Here is a 16,678-nt window from a genome sequence, read left to right as displayed (position 1 = left end):
TTGATCCCACTTAGACGGGGTAATTGTCCTCAATAGCTCATTCACAGAATGACTATCCCAAGAGTCTTGGGAAGAATAAAAATATACATTACATTTACATCTTTAAACGGTGACAGAAATCAAACTTAAAACAACATGTCCAGGACATTCAAAACCTTTAGCTTTTTTAGACCTTTGAAAATAGCCTTAGACATTCACTACAACGCCTTATTATTTACAGACAATATATTTATTAGGACTTGATAATAAATGTAAAACAGAGAAGCCGCTGTAAATAAACTGTTTCTTAAATGTTTCTTTAAAAACTGTAATATTGTTAATAAAACACACACACACACAACAACATTTCATTTTTAATCGAACCTTCCAAGTGTAAACGCTTCCTGATCCCGGGACTTCCTGTTTCACAAACGTTTTCACGATCTGTTTAAATATTAAATACAATGAACACCTTCAAGCCTTTTCCTACAACCACTTTAAAACAGAAGTATAATAGCGGGATATAAGCCAAACAACTTACTAAACCCTTTCGGACGGCTTTACTTCCTAACCAGACGGTACAGCAATCGGTCATTTCTAAACACGTTCCCCAGAAACAAGCCTAGACCTGTCCGGACTTCTAAAGATCTTTCCCAGAACCCCCCGCCCTACAGGAAACGGTCACCCATCGCTTAAATATTAGCCCTCAACGGGCAAAAAAGCCCTTTTAAAAACATTAAAGTTTGAAAGATCTTACTTACCTCCACAGAATAATCGTTTCTTATGTTTTTCGGCTGGTTTAGCTTTTTGCACCGCTGTGAAGGTAAGAGACATGTTTAACCTTTAACCACACCGCTTTATAAAAAGCTTTAACCTCTTACAGGCTGCAGATATATACTCACAGCTATCAGATACCGGGGCTGACGGCCTTTCAGATTCTTGAAAGGTTACGGTTCTCGAAGGTAAAACGAAACAAGCCCTCGATGTGGAAGGCCTTTCGTTGTCTCGAACCACGTTTCTTAATACTGTTAGACAGGATAATTTTTTTAAATTAACAAAACTGGACTCAAACATCTTACAGAAACGTTATACAAACAAACAGGGGTTTAGTTCTTACCCGGTCGGCAGACAGCCTGTCTAGGGACAACCACTTCTCTTGGTCGATCCTCGGAGACATTAATCACAGGCCTTTCGATAGTTTCTGTGTAATTAAAGAGACCGGCATTAATATATATTAAAACGTTTTCATAACTCTAATGAGCCGCTTCAAAACCACACACACCCATGCATAAGAACCCATGAGCGCAAACACAAAAATCTTACCGTCGTTGTTCCAGATGATCTCCTCAGCGTTGGGAATTAACTCCTGTTGACTGGCTGAAAAATAATTTTACAGAACTTAAAACAGATGTTATAGCCTTATTTACAATACATGCACACAACACGCTCTGAGTCAATGAAAATAATCTGAAGACTTGCCTAAAAACTCGTTTAAATCGAATCGCTGATGTTGTTTCCGGACATTGTTGATCTTTAGTCTTAAATCGAAAGGTCAGTGTGAGTCTGTCGAGCTGAAGACCAGACCTTCATACTTATACTGATGGCCACATGCCGGATCTGCTTGTAAGGCATTGTTCTGGTCTGGCCTTTGTGCCACCCTGTTACCAATTAACATATCAAAACCAACCAATAAAATGACACTGCATCAAATTTCAAATAGAAACCAAGATGGAGACGATCTCTCTCCTCTCTACTCTAAACTTTTATTAGAACCTTTTGGTCTCTCAAAAAAACATTTTTAAGCATCAAGACCTATAGTCAACAACCACTAAGAATATTTCAGGCCTTTATAAGCGCTAAAAAACAACCTGAGCCTAGAAAATAACTATAAAGATCAAAAAGAACTAGCACTTTTACAGTGATTTTTTTATTTATTTTTTATAGCGATGCTTTGTTTGGTATTAAACAAGTCACAAACTACTCAGAACAGCGTTTATCCCCGCAAAAGAGATATTTGGGTTTATTTTACAAAGCTTATAAATTATATAGGTTAAAAGTATTCTGAATGTTTTGATACCACACGCCATACCTACTGTTGTCTTCTACACCTTACGGTAGCAACAAATCTAACTACTGCTTTACTTTAACAATAATAATGACGGCGACCACGATGACAACAAGAACAACAACAAGAACAACAACAACAACATCATCAGATTTTAATTAAAAGTGGCTACACCAGCGTTTACAATTTCAACCTGTCTACAGACGGACGCTCTGAGTGCACCGATTTCGGGCACTCCAATGAAGAAAAGCCACCCACCGCCTCCGGGGAACCACGAGGGCAAGCAGGACGAAAAGGGCCGGCCCACAGCAGGCTGTTTCCGCCCGGTTTCGAACCGGGGACCTTTCGCGCGTTAGGCGAACATGATAACCGCTACACTACGGAAACTGACAACGCGGCGTCTTGCTTCAAACGGTTATCGTTGAAGCCTGCTGGTAAAACGGGCTCAGGAATTTCAGGTCGGCTAGACTGTGAGATGGCGTCTGAAGTGCCGCGAAAGGATGCCATTTTCACAGACCTGTTTGGCATTGCTAAAGGGCACATCAGGACACTTCGGAAACTCTTTCAAAGGCAGGACGCCCTGCGCTCTGACAGTGCCTGCACTTAGCCCAACAAGGTGATGCTGAATGGCTTGTTCAAACGGCTGGTGGTCTTCCGTCACCACCAGACTATCAGAGCTATACTGCGCCTTCAACTACATAAAAGTAACAGCAATGTCGCCGATCCTGCTACGGTCGTATTGTAACAGTAACAACATGTATCGATTTTAAAAGTGTCAGTTCCAGCGCCTCGCAAAGCTACCCTTCTGCGATCGATTGTTCTCAAGGTCAGGATTTCTTGCCACTCCGAGGAAGAGAAAACGACGGCCGGCCTTGGGGCAGGGAGATGAGGACAGGTAACACGGTACTGGCACGCGTGCACCGCGGGTTGTTTCCGCCCGGTTTCGAACCGGGGACCTTTCGCGTGTGAGGCGAACGTGATAGCCACTACACTACGGAAACCAACCCGTCCTAGCGTTTCGAATGGCTTCCATCGAAGCAGGCTGGTAAAACGCGCACAGGCGTTTCCCGTGGGCCAGCCTGTGAGATAATGGTTTCTATTTTCACTGACCTATTTTGCATTGCTCAAAGGCACATCAGGACACTTTGGAAACTCTTTCAAAGGAAGAACGCCCTGAGCTATGACAAGACTTACACTTACCCCAACAAGGTGATGCTCAATGGCTTGTTCAAACAGCTGCTGCTCGTCTTGTGCCACCATCAGACAATCACAGAGCTATTGTGCCTTCTACACCTTACGGTAGCAACAAATCTATCTACTGCTTTACTTTAACAATAATAATGACAGCGACCACGACGACAACAAGAACAACAAGAACAACAGCAAGAACAGCATCATCATCATCATCATCATCAGATTTTAATTAAAAGTGGCTACACCCGCGTTTACAATTTCAACCTGTCGACGGACGGACGCTCTGAGTGCACCGATTTCGGGACACTTAGGAAACTCTTTCAAAGGCAGGTCGCCCTGCGCTCTGACAGTGCCTGCACTTAGCCCAACAAGGTGATGCTGAATGGCTTGTTCAAACGGCTGGTGGTCTTCCGTCACCACCAGACTATCAGAGCTATACTGCGCCTTCAACTACATAAGAGTAGATAGTAGGGTTTTTTGGGCGCGGCCTATTTTGTTATGATGTATGCCCTAAGCTTATTAATATTCCTACGTCGTAATTGGGGGGCGTGATTTTAGGTAGAGTTATTTCCTTAATTATTCCTACGTCATATCCGTCAGAAAGTGTACACCCATAAAACCCTGAACAACAAGGCCACCCATAAATACCCCCACCCCTCTGAAGGCAATGCCCCGAAACTCTCCTCTCTATTTAAGAACCCGCGCTGCTTTTAGGCAATACCTCTTTAATTCTCAGCATCAGAAACATCCCGCTTCTTCAACATGTCCAGCGACATCAACATGAAACCCCGCAAGAAACAATCCCGGGCAAGGGTTCCTGTACTCACCAATTTAAAGATTGAACGCTCCGGGGTGTTGTTCTGGGGGGCTCGACGGGGTTACCGCTTTAAAAGGGATCCCAGCTATGTTGGAGTGGAGCTTTTTGCTTTGGGAGAGAAGGAGGGTACGTTGGAATCTTTTGAGACGGTAATTGAGATCTGGGGCTTGTGGATAAGACTCTAGATGGCTTGCAAGAGGGTCCAAGAGAATGCAAAATGGAGTCTCCGACTCAGGGTTTTGAAAGGTGGTGAATGGGAAAGCTTGCAGAACTATGGTAGAGTGGTGAAGAGTCTATCTCTAACTACAGATCGTAAGGTTTTGTTTAGCAGTACCCTGATTACAAACCCTATTGAAGGGGGTGTGGAGGATCCAGAAAAACAGGTTACTGAAATTATGTTTGACGCCGCCTGACGGCTCAGGGGCTACTCTCTTCTAAGAGGGCGGTGTGTCGTGACGTAGTGAAGAGATAGGATAAAAGGCGCAACAATTCAATCATGGTTGAAAATTAAAGAGAATGTCTTACCTGAAAGCTGCGGACGTCGACAGGCTCTACAGGCCTCTTCAAACCCGGGATCACCCCTGGTTCTATTCCCCAGATTTTGTATACACTCTGGAACCCTTTGACTGCGGTTACTCTCCAAGACCTCAGACCCCGGTCCCTCAGGACGAAACAACATGCGGTGCGATGGATGTCCAAATGAGTCTCGGGGATCCCCAGCCTCTGGAGCTCATGGAGGTCCTCGATTTTGCCGAATTGTCTACCGTCTGTGCGTCTCAGCAGGGGGTCAGTCCAATGGATGGAGAAACACCCCACAAACCACCAGGCGACCCAATGAGCATCGGACTGTCCCGGGGGCGTGATGAAGACGCAGGATTTATGCCCGGGGTATGTGACCAAGTAAGCAGAGTGGTTAAAAGCACCCTGGTGTATATTCTGAGTGCTCTCATCGACCAAGCTCTGAAAGAAGTCTGTCGGGGGTGTGAAGTGAATCACCCCAGTCAGTTGAGACACAGTTGTTTGTTTGAACCAGACCGTTACTATTTCCTGTTCTATTTCAACGTGTTTTACAGAAGACTGAACAAACCGTGGCTGAAACCGGCACTAATCAAGGCGCTGTCTTACTCCCACATACATGTCACTGCGGGACAAGTCCAGAAAATCATAGATGAGATTTTGCTGGAGCTGAAAAAGGAGCCGTTTATAATAGAGAAACTTGGGCAGCTGCTCAATGACCTGGATGAGCCGAGTAGAAAAACCGCTGGCAAGCTAAAAGCTTATTTCTTCCGTAAAGAAGTTAAAGCTGGGGGCAGCGACGAAGAATTCGACATCTACGCCACTGATTCAGACTCTGACCTGAACTAAGGGACTTTGAACATGGGGAATGTTCTGGACTGCTTCTGCAACTGGTTCTGTCATCAACACTCTGCAGCTAACCTGAGAGCGCTATTACACCATGTGCTTGACAGAAAAGTAGCCAACGCGAGCCTTTTCTCTACAGATTTAACCATCGATGAGGATCAACTTTCAAACCTGGAAAAGTTAATGGCTGCTGTAACAAAGACCGGGGGGTACGAACACTGGGATGAAGCGCTCAAGGGGGCCAAGAATGATATTAGGCCATTTCATCAACATCTGTATGACCTTTTACTGAGCATGTTTAATACACCTCTGTTTACTTTTAAAATAGGTCATATTGTTGTTTTATTTACATATGTAACTGAGGTGTGTGCCTACAAGATAAAGAAACAGGTATATTTGTTGATATAGATCAAGTAACCAATCATCTGATTTCTTTTTGTCTGGACCGTAGAAAAAATTGTTGTGTATGTTATACTTTTCTCAAATGTCTAAAAAGGGGTATCTGCTCTCCTGAAGTTGAATAAAAAACCTTGTATAAAAACTTTGCGCATAGTGTGGGTCTGTGTGGTTATTTGACAGAATGACTCGGCAAGCTCCCCAAATGCAGGAACTATACTACAACCCAGCCAAGATTGGGGGTTTGGCGGGTAAGAAGGGTTTTCAAAGAGGACTCGCTGAGGCCGGAGTGAAGGTTAATGATGTGGTTGTTTCAGAATGGTTACGGGAACAAGACGCCTATACCTTACATAAACCTCTCAGGATTAACTTTAAAAGAAACTGCGTATATGCAACTGACATAGACTCACAATGGCAAATGGATCTAGTCGATATGTCAAATTTATCAAAACATAACAATGGTCACAAATTGATGTTGATGTGTATCGATGTGTTATCAAAATATGCCTGGGCTCGCATTCTACATAATAAAACAGGTCGGGCGGTGACAAGGGCCTTTGAGGATATATTGTCCCAGGGTCGATGTCCTAAAAAACTGCAGACTGATAAAGGAAAAGAGTTTCTCACCAGAGAATTTCAGAATCTACTGAAGAGACACAAAATACATCATTTCACCACCGGTAATGAGCTTAAGGCATCGGTAGTGGAGATGTTTAACCGCACCATGAAGACCAAAATATGGAGATATTTTACAGCGGTCAACACGTTCAAGTATTTTGATAAAGTTCAAGATTTTATCGATGCTTACAACCAAGGGTATCACACCAGTATTAAAATGAAGCCTATAGATGTTGATCAAAGTAATTCTTTTAAGGTCTATAAAAAATTATACGGACCATTTATTAAGAAGGGAAAAACTACTTATAAGTTCAACATCGGTGATGTGGTTCGCGTTTCAAAGCTAAGGAGTACTTTTGCCAAAGGTTATGAACAAACATTTTCTGACGAATATTTTACAGTTACCGAACAGTTGGCTAGAGACCCCCCCGTGTACCGGTTAAAAGACTATGACGGGGAGGATATAGAAGGAACGTTTTACGAAGCCAAGTTACAAAAAATTATTGTGGGTAAAGACAGTGTATACAGAGTTGAAAAGATATTAGATGAAAAAACCCAGAACCGGAAAAAATATGTGTTGATGAAATGGCTTGGATGGCCTGAAAAGTTCAATAGTTGGGTCCCGGAACAACAGGTTTGCGATATTCAATCCTTATAACAACATGCCCGCGGGTGTGATGGGGGCATTACTTTCGATTCTCAAGATGGAATCAGGAGGCTTCTACGTGACTCTACCCAGTAACGCCTCTCTCGATATATACCCTAAAAATGAAATATCCAGTTACACGGTACAATTTGGAAAATCTATAGATCTAAGGGTGTCGTGGGAAGTGGGGTTGGCGGAAATACAGTATCCTTACACTTGGGCTGTTTTACAAGATAAGGATGCCACCTTCGCCATTTTTGATGATGTTAAAAAGAGTCAATGGACATTCACGATACAAGGAGGTTATTATGACAATGTGGATAAAATATTAGATGAGATGCATAAACAGTTCTCAGAAGGCACCCCCAACATCAAGCTATATTACAACCCTATTAAAAACAGAGTGTACAAGGTGTCAAAACCAGGTATTAGCATTCAAACCAGCGGCCAACTGGGGCGTATATTAGGGTTCTATTCTGACACAGAGAGCAGGTTCTCAGAAGTGGTGGGGCGGCTTTTATACTCTTTATGTGTATACGGATATCATAACCCACCAGAGGGTCGGGGATAGTTATGTCCCCCTTTTGAGAAATGTACTTATTAAAGGTAAAAGCAATGACATGGTCACAATTACTTATGACAAACCACACTACGTACCAGTCTCAAAGACCCACTTTGACAACATCACGATCGAAGTAAAATCGGATCAGAATATCAACGTACCCTTCCGCTTCGGTAAAGTTAATGTCAAACTACATTTTCGACCCCTGAAACAGTGTGTACATTATTAAAATGGCTACCTCGAGGGGTTATGTAGATCCTAGCGCCTATGTGGATTATTACAAGATGCAAGCCGGGAACGGCTTGCCCGGTTTTGTAGGAGCCCCCACAATGTATGGCGCCGGTCTAGGGGGACTCTTTCGTGGTCTCTTTAGAATGGCCGTACCCCTGCTTAAGAGAGGCTTTGCTATAGCCAGACCCCACTTGAAATAAGCGGCTAAAAATATTGTTAGTGACTTGTTCACCAATGTTATGAACCGGGCAGCTAGCCATGAGCATCAGGAGGGTTCGGGTCTCATGGTAATGGCGAGGAGGGGGGGTAAAAGAAGAAACAGCATGTGTCCACCAGGGCGACGAAGATTCGTGGCTAACAAAAAACGAAGAATCTCTCATTCTCCAACATATCGTGGATACACTCGGAGAAGGAAGCAGCACAAGAAAAAACCTGCAAAAAGAAAGTCTCAAAGAAAGAAAAATAGAGCCTCAGGATACATCTTTTAAACATGTCTTTTGTCCACAGTCTATCGGAAGAATGCGTCAAATCAGAACTGGATCTGTTTACAGTTCCATACACTCAAACGAGTATAGATAAGATCATATATGTAGAGATTCCCCCTCTTTCTGCAATTTCAGACACGGCCCCTCTGGAGTTTTTTATAGCTGGCAATGGCGAGGATTATATTGATTTGAATAACACATTTATTTTAATGAACTGTAAAGTGACTGATGAGGATGGCGATGCAATCGAGAAGACGGCCAACGCTGGGGTCATCAATTACCCGGTGGCCACCATGTTTTCACAGGTGGATGTGACCCTTGGAGATCGGCTCATTAGTCAAAGCAGCAATACTTACCCCTATAGAGCCATGATGGAGTGTATCCTTAATTATAGTGAGGAGACCCTAAGCAAACAGTTCAGCCCCGGCCTTTTCTTCAAAGACATCCCGGTAGCTATGGACGATAAGGATCCAGAGGGACTCAATAAGGGTTTGCAAAAAAGAACGGCCTCTTCAACAGAAGGGAGGACCTTTGAGCTAATGGGGCATATCCATGCAGACATATTTTTCCAAGAAAAACTCATGCTCAACGGGGTAGACATTAAAATTAAAATGATCCGTAGTAAAAGTGCTTTTTGTCTGATGACCCCTGATACGGAAAAATATAAACTGACCATATTATCGGCCTCGCTGTTTGTGAAAAAAGTGTCCGTCTTCCCGGCGGTTAAACTAGGACACGCGCAGGCGTTAATGACGGAAAACGCCGAGTACCCGATCGAAAGAGTCTATATGAAAGTCCACAGTATCCCCGCAGGGACACGGGTGATGAACCAGGAAAATCTGTTTCTAGGACAGCTCCCAAAACAGGTTATTATAGGTCTCGTGGATAATGATGCATTTACCGGGGTTTACAACAAGAACCCCTTTAACTTTAAACATTATAACCCGGAATTTATTGCGTTGTACGTCGATGGTGTGCAGGTTCCATCCAGACCTTTTCAACCTGACTTTGAAAACGGCAATGCGGTTCGTGAATATTACAGTCTAGTACTGGCTACGGGTCGCCATCTCAAGGATCAAACTCTGCTGATCGATCGCCGGGAATACTGCAGCGGTTACACCCTGTACGGTTTCAACCTGACCCCTGACGAAGAGTGTGGACAACATTTTTCACTGATGAAGACGGGCAATATGCGTTTGGAGATGCGTTTCAAGCAGCCTCTACCACGCACTGTAAACATGGTCGTGTATGCTGTGTTTGACAACATTATTGAGGTGAATCAGAGGAGAAACGTTCTGTATGATTATTATAAAAATGAACACCAGAGAGCTCAACCACATCATGAATTCCCTGGCCAGCTCACGGAAACTGTTTCAAGGAGTCTACGCCTGCGATCAGCTGCCTAAATTTAAGATCAAGAATTTACCTGCAATGTACATAATCAACACACACCCTAAAAATATGCCCGGAGAACATTGGCTGGCTATTTATCTAAGGGAGGACCACCGTGGTGAATTTTTTGATTCCTATGGAAACCCCCCGGATTTCAGACCTTTCCCTCGGAAGATCAATAACTTTCTGCTCAACAACTGTCAAGAAACCATTTACAGCGGTCGTCAAGTACAAAGTCTTCAGACCTTCACTTGTGGTCAACACTGTGTGTTTTTCTTATATCATAGATCTAAAGGAAGGTCATACCCCGATATTATGGCCTTGTACAGTGAGGATTTAGGCCAAAATGATAAAAAAGTGGCAGAGTTTGTCAGGACACTGTGGACCCCCCCTTATAACACAATGACTTACGACCCTAGCCAGCCATGTATACAGATGGGGTGTTCTTGTGAGGATTTTAAAAGATGTCATGCGTGTTAAGGTGAAAAAATAATGAAAACAGCCTTTGAATCATTAGTTTTGTTTTTATTCAACACAATTCTTATACAAAGCATGGGTTATGGTATAAATAAATGTACAACATTTGAAAAAAAAAAAAAAAAATTGTTTGTCGGGTCATTATTTACAGGGGAGACAAATAAAAACATGAGATTAATAAGCTTCCCAACGATGGATAGATCCTGAGGATGGTCGCTCAGCACGGTCAGAGTAATGAGATATCGGAGTCAGATCAGGCTCCACCTCTTTACACAGATGGATTTTTTATCGCGTTTCCTGGTTAGGAACTGTTGATTGGGGCATGTTCAGACAGGCCATCACCTGTAGGAAAGCATTCCAGCCTACAGGTCGGCGACTATCGGGTACCTTATTAGTGCTAGTGACACTCTTCAACAAATCAAACGTGTGAACCTTTGATCAGTTGTCCCTTAAAAACAAATTCACCCTGTTCATTCCAAGCCGTTACCCGCGGTTTCTGAACCATTTTGTGCAGGATATATTCTGCATGTCTTTTGCTTCTGGCCGGCATGTTTCTCAAAACATCCGTTACAACATCTCCCTCTGAACTCTCAACAGGTTCGGTCACCGCAACATCTTTATCAACCGAACCCCCCGCATCAGCCCCAGAACCATTTTCTTGAGAGGCCATGGTTAAAGTTAAAATGTATTGATCTTTTTCACCCTGTCTAACCAGACGGAGGTAGCGCTGTAACATGTTGGTATACAACTGGGCTTTGGAATACTGATTTAAATCGGCCCTGGCCTGTATAGCTTTCATTTCAGATTCCAGGTTGTTTTCGGCCATTTGTCTAATGGGCTCTGGCCCGACAACATTTTTTCTCAGTTTCTCAAGCTGCTCCTGAGGGATCAAAAACATTTTCTGAGCATATTCCATTATTAACCCACTCTGGAAGCTAGAAGACTGGTTAGGAAAGGCACGGCTATGCTCAACAGCGGTCCTATAAAACCCCCGGTTTGATTAATCTTCTTTCTTTTTCTTTTAATAGAATACTTCTTATTAGCGATGATCTTGATAACCGCTTTTTGTTTTTTGAGTTTAGAATGTTGAGAAGGGGTTAGGGGTATATTACCGCGTAAGATGTTAAAAGCTATTTCACACAGGGTCTCGATCAAATCCGAGGGGGCCCCTGCCAGAACAGCTTTCCTATGGCGCGGGCTCCCCTCAAATAACATTTGCAAAAGTGGCAGATTTCTTTTAATCCGAACAGACATTCTTATTTATTTCCTTTTCTTTAGCACATACACTGCCGGCCAATCGGGCGGGCACAAACCTGTTCTGAGGCGAAAGTCTTCTGGGGTTTGTGCTTTTAAGTCCGCAATCAAGTACCCGTAGGGTTTTTTGGTGGCATCCTCAAATGCCTCCAAAAAGAACTTGGTCTGGTTAGGGTACATTTGACGAGCCAAGACGGTGACCTGTAGTTTATCTCTGGGGTTTTTAAAAAGAATTATATAATTGGCATATAAATTAATAGAGCGGCTTTTTTTACCTTGAAAAAATAGATTTTGAACTAAATAAATAATACTTAAATTCCTATGATGAGTGTACTTTGTGAAAGCTTTTTCCACTTCACTGTTGTCACCGGCCTGCTCCATCAGGTCATCAAGGATCACTAGATTAGTTTGACCGGGCGGGAACAAGTCATCATCACACAACGAGGCGGGGAGACCTTGCACAAATTACAGATTATTTTTTTTCGAAGCCAAATCATCGTAGAGAGGTTGCCAGCAAGAGTAACACCACACTATGTTGTCAAGAGCTTGGGACACGGTTGCGTCCACATCTTCTATGATGTTCTTTATAAGATAGCTCTTCCCCGAATTGGAGGGACCGGCTATAATACAGGAGAAAGGGTGTTGAAGTCTGTTATCAAAACCACCACTAATATCCATAAGGCAGAGTGGTATAATCAGTCTTCAAGACTCTTTTATTGTACACCACCCTGAACCGTTTGTTTAGTGATCTATTTTCCAACGTGTACCCCTTTTTATTGCGATAGATTTGATTTCCGGCTGTAATAATCTCACGAGGAGGCGCGTCTTTCTCGGTTACAAAACTTTCTACCAGGGTCGTCAGAGACTTGATGTTAATGAGCTTGTTGTTACAATGGTTCAGAGTGAAACCCTTAACTTTCATACAGGTCTTACCCGCAGCCGTTCTGTATGCGTCTTAGGACCCCCTGAAACAAACTCCACTATGTGGTCCTGAGGATCTAGTTCGCTCGTTAACTCCCCAAGGTAGTCCCCGAGGGGAGGGACCCAATCCCCTGGCCTGGTGACAAAGATTACAGAGTCAGTATCATGATAGAGCGTGCGTTCCTGCAACTGATCCATTAAGTTGTACAATTCAAGCCGGGCGTAAGCCGTGGTAAAAACCGCTATGAAAACATTAACGTTCCCCTGTTTGGTGGGGAAATCTTTAGGGGCCCTCCACTGGACCTGTGCCACGTGGTCATTTAAGAATTGAAAGTGTGATACTGCATGTTGTTTGGAAAACGTAAATTCTATAAACTGTTCAGGGGTTTTAATCAAGGTTGTGTTTAGACGGTAATTTCTTTCCCCAAACTTACCCCACAGACTGTTTAAAATCAGTTTGGACATTTGTCTCTTGGCGGGGTTTACAGTTATGTTCCCCGGCTCTAGACGGATCCCTTCCTTTTCAAAATATTGATGAACGTATCGCTCTTTGGCCGCGGAGTCAACACACCATGAGGGATAGCCCGATGCCTCCTGTTTCCCTTTCAGATGGGTCATAATGTAATCAGCAAAAAGAGTATCAGATTTTTCAGAAAAATGCCAAACCTCATACACCTTACCGACTCTGTAACCTTTCTACACCGCCTTGTCAAGCTCAATGCTACACCAGACACCCGTCAGCGCTCTATCTTCATCACTGTGCAGACAAGAGGTAGTTTGATTTTCAGTTTCCACACACGTTCTACACAGAGGGAACATCAATTTTCCCGAACACCTGTAAGGCAACACGGGTAAGAACAGCTCGCGAGGAGGGTACATGGTGACTTTGATCAAACCAAAGTAATGTCCAATTTCGAGAAAGTCACGATAAACAATGGTTGGACGCCCCACCGGGTACATTTTGGTCTTGTTGACATAAGGGTACAGACTGGTGAAATCATAGTAATCTACTCTCTCACCCTCCTTTACCTCATAATGTAAACAGAGGGCGTAGGTTCGACCCCCAAATAACGCATCCCGGGGCTCTAGACGTTCAGGAAAGTCCAAGGTTTCCATAAACCGTTGTACCCCCGCTTCCTGTTGCTTCAGGGTCGTCCACTCGTGTTTCCAAATCACCAGCACGTTCAAACCATAGGTGTTTTTTAAAGTTTCAATTCGTTCCTGGAAATCATAGTACATATCACCGCAGAGTTTTTGTGTTACGGGGTTAAAGGTGTTTGGGTCGAAGCACTGAGGACAGCCATGGTAAATACAACCTGCAAACTCATAAGCGGTACGCCGCCCGAACACGTCGCTAAAACCGTCTAAGTAGTAAGGCCCCATTTTGACTTCCCCTTGATTTAAAGCATGTCTGATGAAGATGTTATCCCGGGCACTCAGGTATTCCAGCCACTGTATGGAGACAGTCGAAAAGTTCTTTTGTCTAGCACGATAGTTGTCAGAAGTGGTGACCGCTATAGTGTTTTTCTGCAAGAAATTGGACCGATACATTTTCATGCAGAGAGACGTTATGGTCACACTTTGCAAAGGGTCGAGACCCGATGTGTTGATAACCTCGGCGCGGAAACGCACACAGGCTTCTTTAAGGATCACCACATCATTTTTACAATAAGCGGCCATCTCTTCTCGGAAATCAAAAACACCTCCCTTAACCGTATTGTACCATTTAAAGAATTCCTCCCTCTCATGAGACATCATAGTATCAACCCCATAATAAGAGGCGGGCGGGTAGGACCCTCGATAATTTTGAGTGTCCTTAGTATTAAAAAAATGGCAGAACCAACCTTTCTTCTGAGCCTCAAAACCCAGAGCCTTAGGCAAAGCGCTCAATTTCATGGGGAGGAAATTTAACGAGTCTATGTAACGTTAGTTGAAAGCTTCGTCGGTGAAACACATGATCTTGCTACCCTGAGCTATTATTTTTGGGGTCACCCCATTTTCCACCAGATACTTCATCAAAATGTAAGAATCATAACCCTTAGCATTGTGGGCAACAAATGTGTAATTGAGGTATTTTGGACCGCGATACCGCGTAAAGAAATCCCTGACACAACTCTCACCGCTAGCTGACCACTCACGATCCAACATGTCAATACAGTGTATATAATTAGCAACGTGGACCCCGTTTTCTTGCCGGCATTCAAAATCAAAAAAGACATACCGTTGTGCGGCGGCTCCTTTTTAACCGGCTGAATAAAGCACTGGTGTTCGGACCCCGGGGTTAAATCAGCATTACAGATCCTGCATCTCGGCTCCAGACATTTGTGTGGTTTAACCTCATGAAAACGGTACTGGAGGCAACACTGCGGGCAATATTTAGTTTGATCACAATAACTCAGTTTTTTAACCCCCTCAGCAGCGGCCCTCTGTACCTTATGCTCGGAAAAACAGAACGCTGAGAGACAAATCCTTAAGCAATCTTTACATCGGATGGTAGGGGCCAAATCCTTATGACATTGCGGATTGAAACAGACGTTACAGTAACCGTCACAGTGGTGCTTAAGCTTATCATTGAAGGCCTTATAACACCAATGACAAACATACGAACAACCCAAAAAAGCCGTCAAACTCTTTATTCCAAAGTAATGACTATCACTTAGGAAGAGAAACAGTGTCTGTGTATGGGTTTCAGGATGTGTCTGAAATTTCACAAATACTTCCTTTACCTCACAACGGTACCACACAACAATTTTTAAAGACAACAACTCCTCAAACTTGGTGATGTCTGAAAAGGCAACCATCTGTTGAGAGTTTAAGCCGGCCCTCTGATGAAGCATTAAAGCCTCTTGCAGAGCTTGGGGTTCAGGCATGTCGGGGGTGAGTAGTTTTATTAAACTGTAAGCAAAACAGAGCTTATTGTCCCCACTGGAACTCACCACTAATTGCCTGAGCTTGGTCCTAATTATGTCGTTCTTCAAGCATTTCGACAGTCTTCTAAGCGCCCCACCCTCAGGGTTACGAACCACATTCATTACCAGAGACAGACTTTCATCAGCTAAGATGGCTGCGTTACTTTGAAATAACGCTTCGATTTTAGCCAGACATCTAAATTATCTCCACTCAGCATTACAGATAGGTTGCTAAACAAATCATCCCCTCTGAGTTCTAACTGTACAACATCTCGAGGTCTGACCCTTTCAGCAACCTGTTCAAGCATTTTCTGCAAGGCCTCGTGTATGTTGACAAATATTTCTGCATAATTGTCACAATTTAAAAGTTCTGCAAAATTAAAACGCTGAATCATTTCAAAATTGTTATAGGCCGGTCTATCTATAATCACGGGATCACTGGTACTCTTGGACACATCATCATTTTGAACAAAGCCTTCACCCCCTACATTCTCACAGAGCATGTCCTCCACAGCCTTATCAGTCTCAGAACCCTCCACATTCCGAACACCCCCACTGCTGACATCTACAAAACCCCCTTTTTGAGGAGGCTCATTTAAAGCCTGTAAAAGTCCTTCAAAGATATCCAACCGGTTAATGTCAAGACCCTCCTCTATAGTGATGGCTGCTTCTGCCGCCATCCTGTGTTCTAATTGTCTCAAATCATTTATAATAGGGGCAGAATTTGGTCGGGGTAGCTCCTCCAAAGCCTCCACCATTTCAAACAAATCGGGGTGAACTAGGGGGTGAGCCTCTATAAGCGCTACCGGTGGGAGGTGGTTATTTAGATCATTGACCATCTGTAACAGGTCGGGGTTCACCGGTAAGTCTGTTAATTCACATTCTATCGGTGGTAATTGGGGGTTATTTAAATCATTTATCATTTGTAATAGTTCCAGGTTCATTGGGACATCAGAGGAGTTCACAACAGGGCCGGGGATGTTCTCTCGGGAAGGTCTTTTTGGGGCCCTAGCTTGTTCATAATCCTTTAGTTTGTGAGTTCTTTTACCAAGTCAGGACATTTTTTAATTTATTTTTTATTTTTCCAACAACCCACAATAGTAAGGCGTTTTGTGTCTATTAAAACATTAAATACTGTACAATTCGTTAGTAAGGGTATTAATAAGGGTGTTTTGGCTCTCTATCACCAGGTTTTGCCCCACTAACACAAGTCTTTGATTTTGTAACAAAGTATGTAGCAACTCATGCCGACCTTCAGGAAGTAGCTCCGGGGGCTGGTGGCCTGGCTCAGCTTCAAAGGATGGTCGCTCCGGTAAATCTCGGTCGAAGGAGGCAGGGAGCGAGCGTATACTCATGGACGGAGACCAAGA

At 43.5% G+C, this 16,678-nt stretch overlaps 2 non-coding genes across 2 annotated transcripts; both read right to left on the bottom strand.

The window, feature by feature from the left end:
* Nucleotides 1–2,358: 2,358 nt before the first annotated feature.
* On the bottom strand, nucleotides 2,359–2,431 carry trnav-aac (transfer RNA valine (anticodon AAC)). Its single transcript has one exon. It is a non-coding gene; the product is annotated as a tRNA-Val (tRNA).
* A 541-nt stretch (nucleotides 2,432–2,972) lies between these two features.
* trnav-cac (transfer RNA valine (anticodon CAC)) lies at nucleotides 2,973–3,045 on the bottom strand. The gene has a single exon. It is a non-coding gene; the product is annotated as a tRNA-Val (tRNA).
* Nucleotides 3,046–16,678: the final 13,633 nt, after the last annotated feature.

This window comes from Amia ocellicauda, assembly GCF_036373705.1.
Source record: "Amia ocellicauda isolate fAmiCal2 chromosome 11 unlocalized genomic scaffold, fAmiCal2.hap1 SUPER_11_unloc_5, whole genome shotgun sequence".
Lineage (NCBI taxonomy): Eukaryota > Metazoa > Chordata > Actinopteri > Amiiformes > Amiidae > Amia > Amia ocellicauda.
Note: the sequence above shows the minus strand (reverse complement) of the source record. Positions and strands in the feature narration are given on the sequence as shown.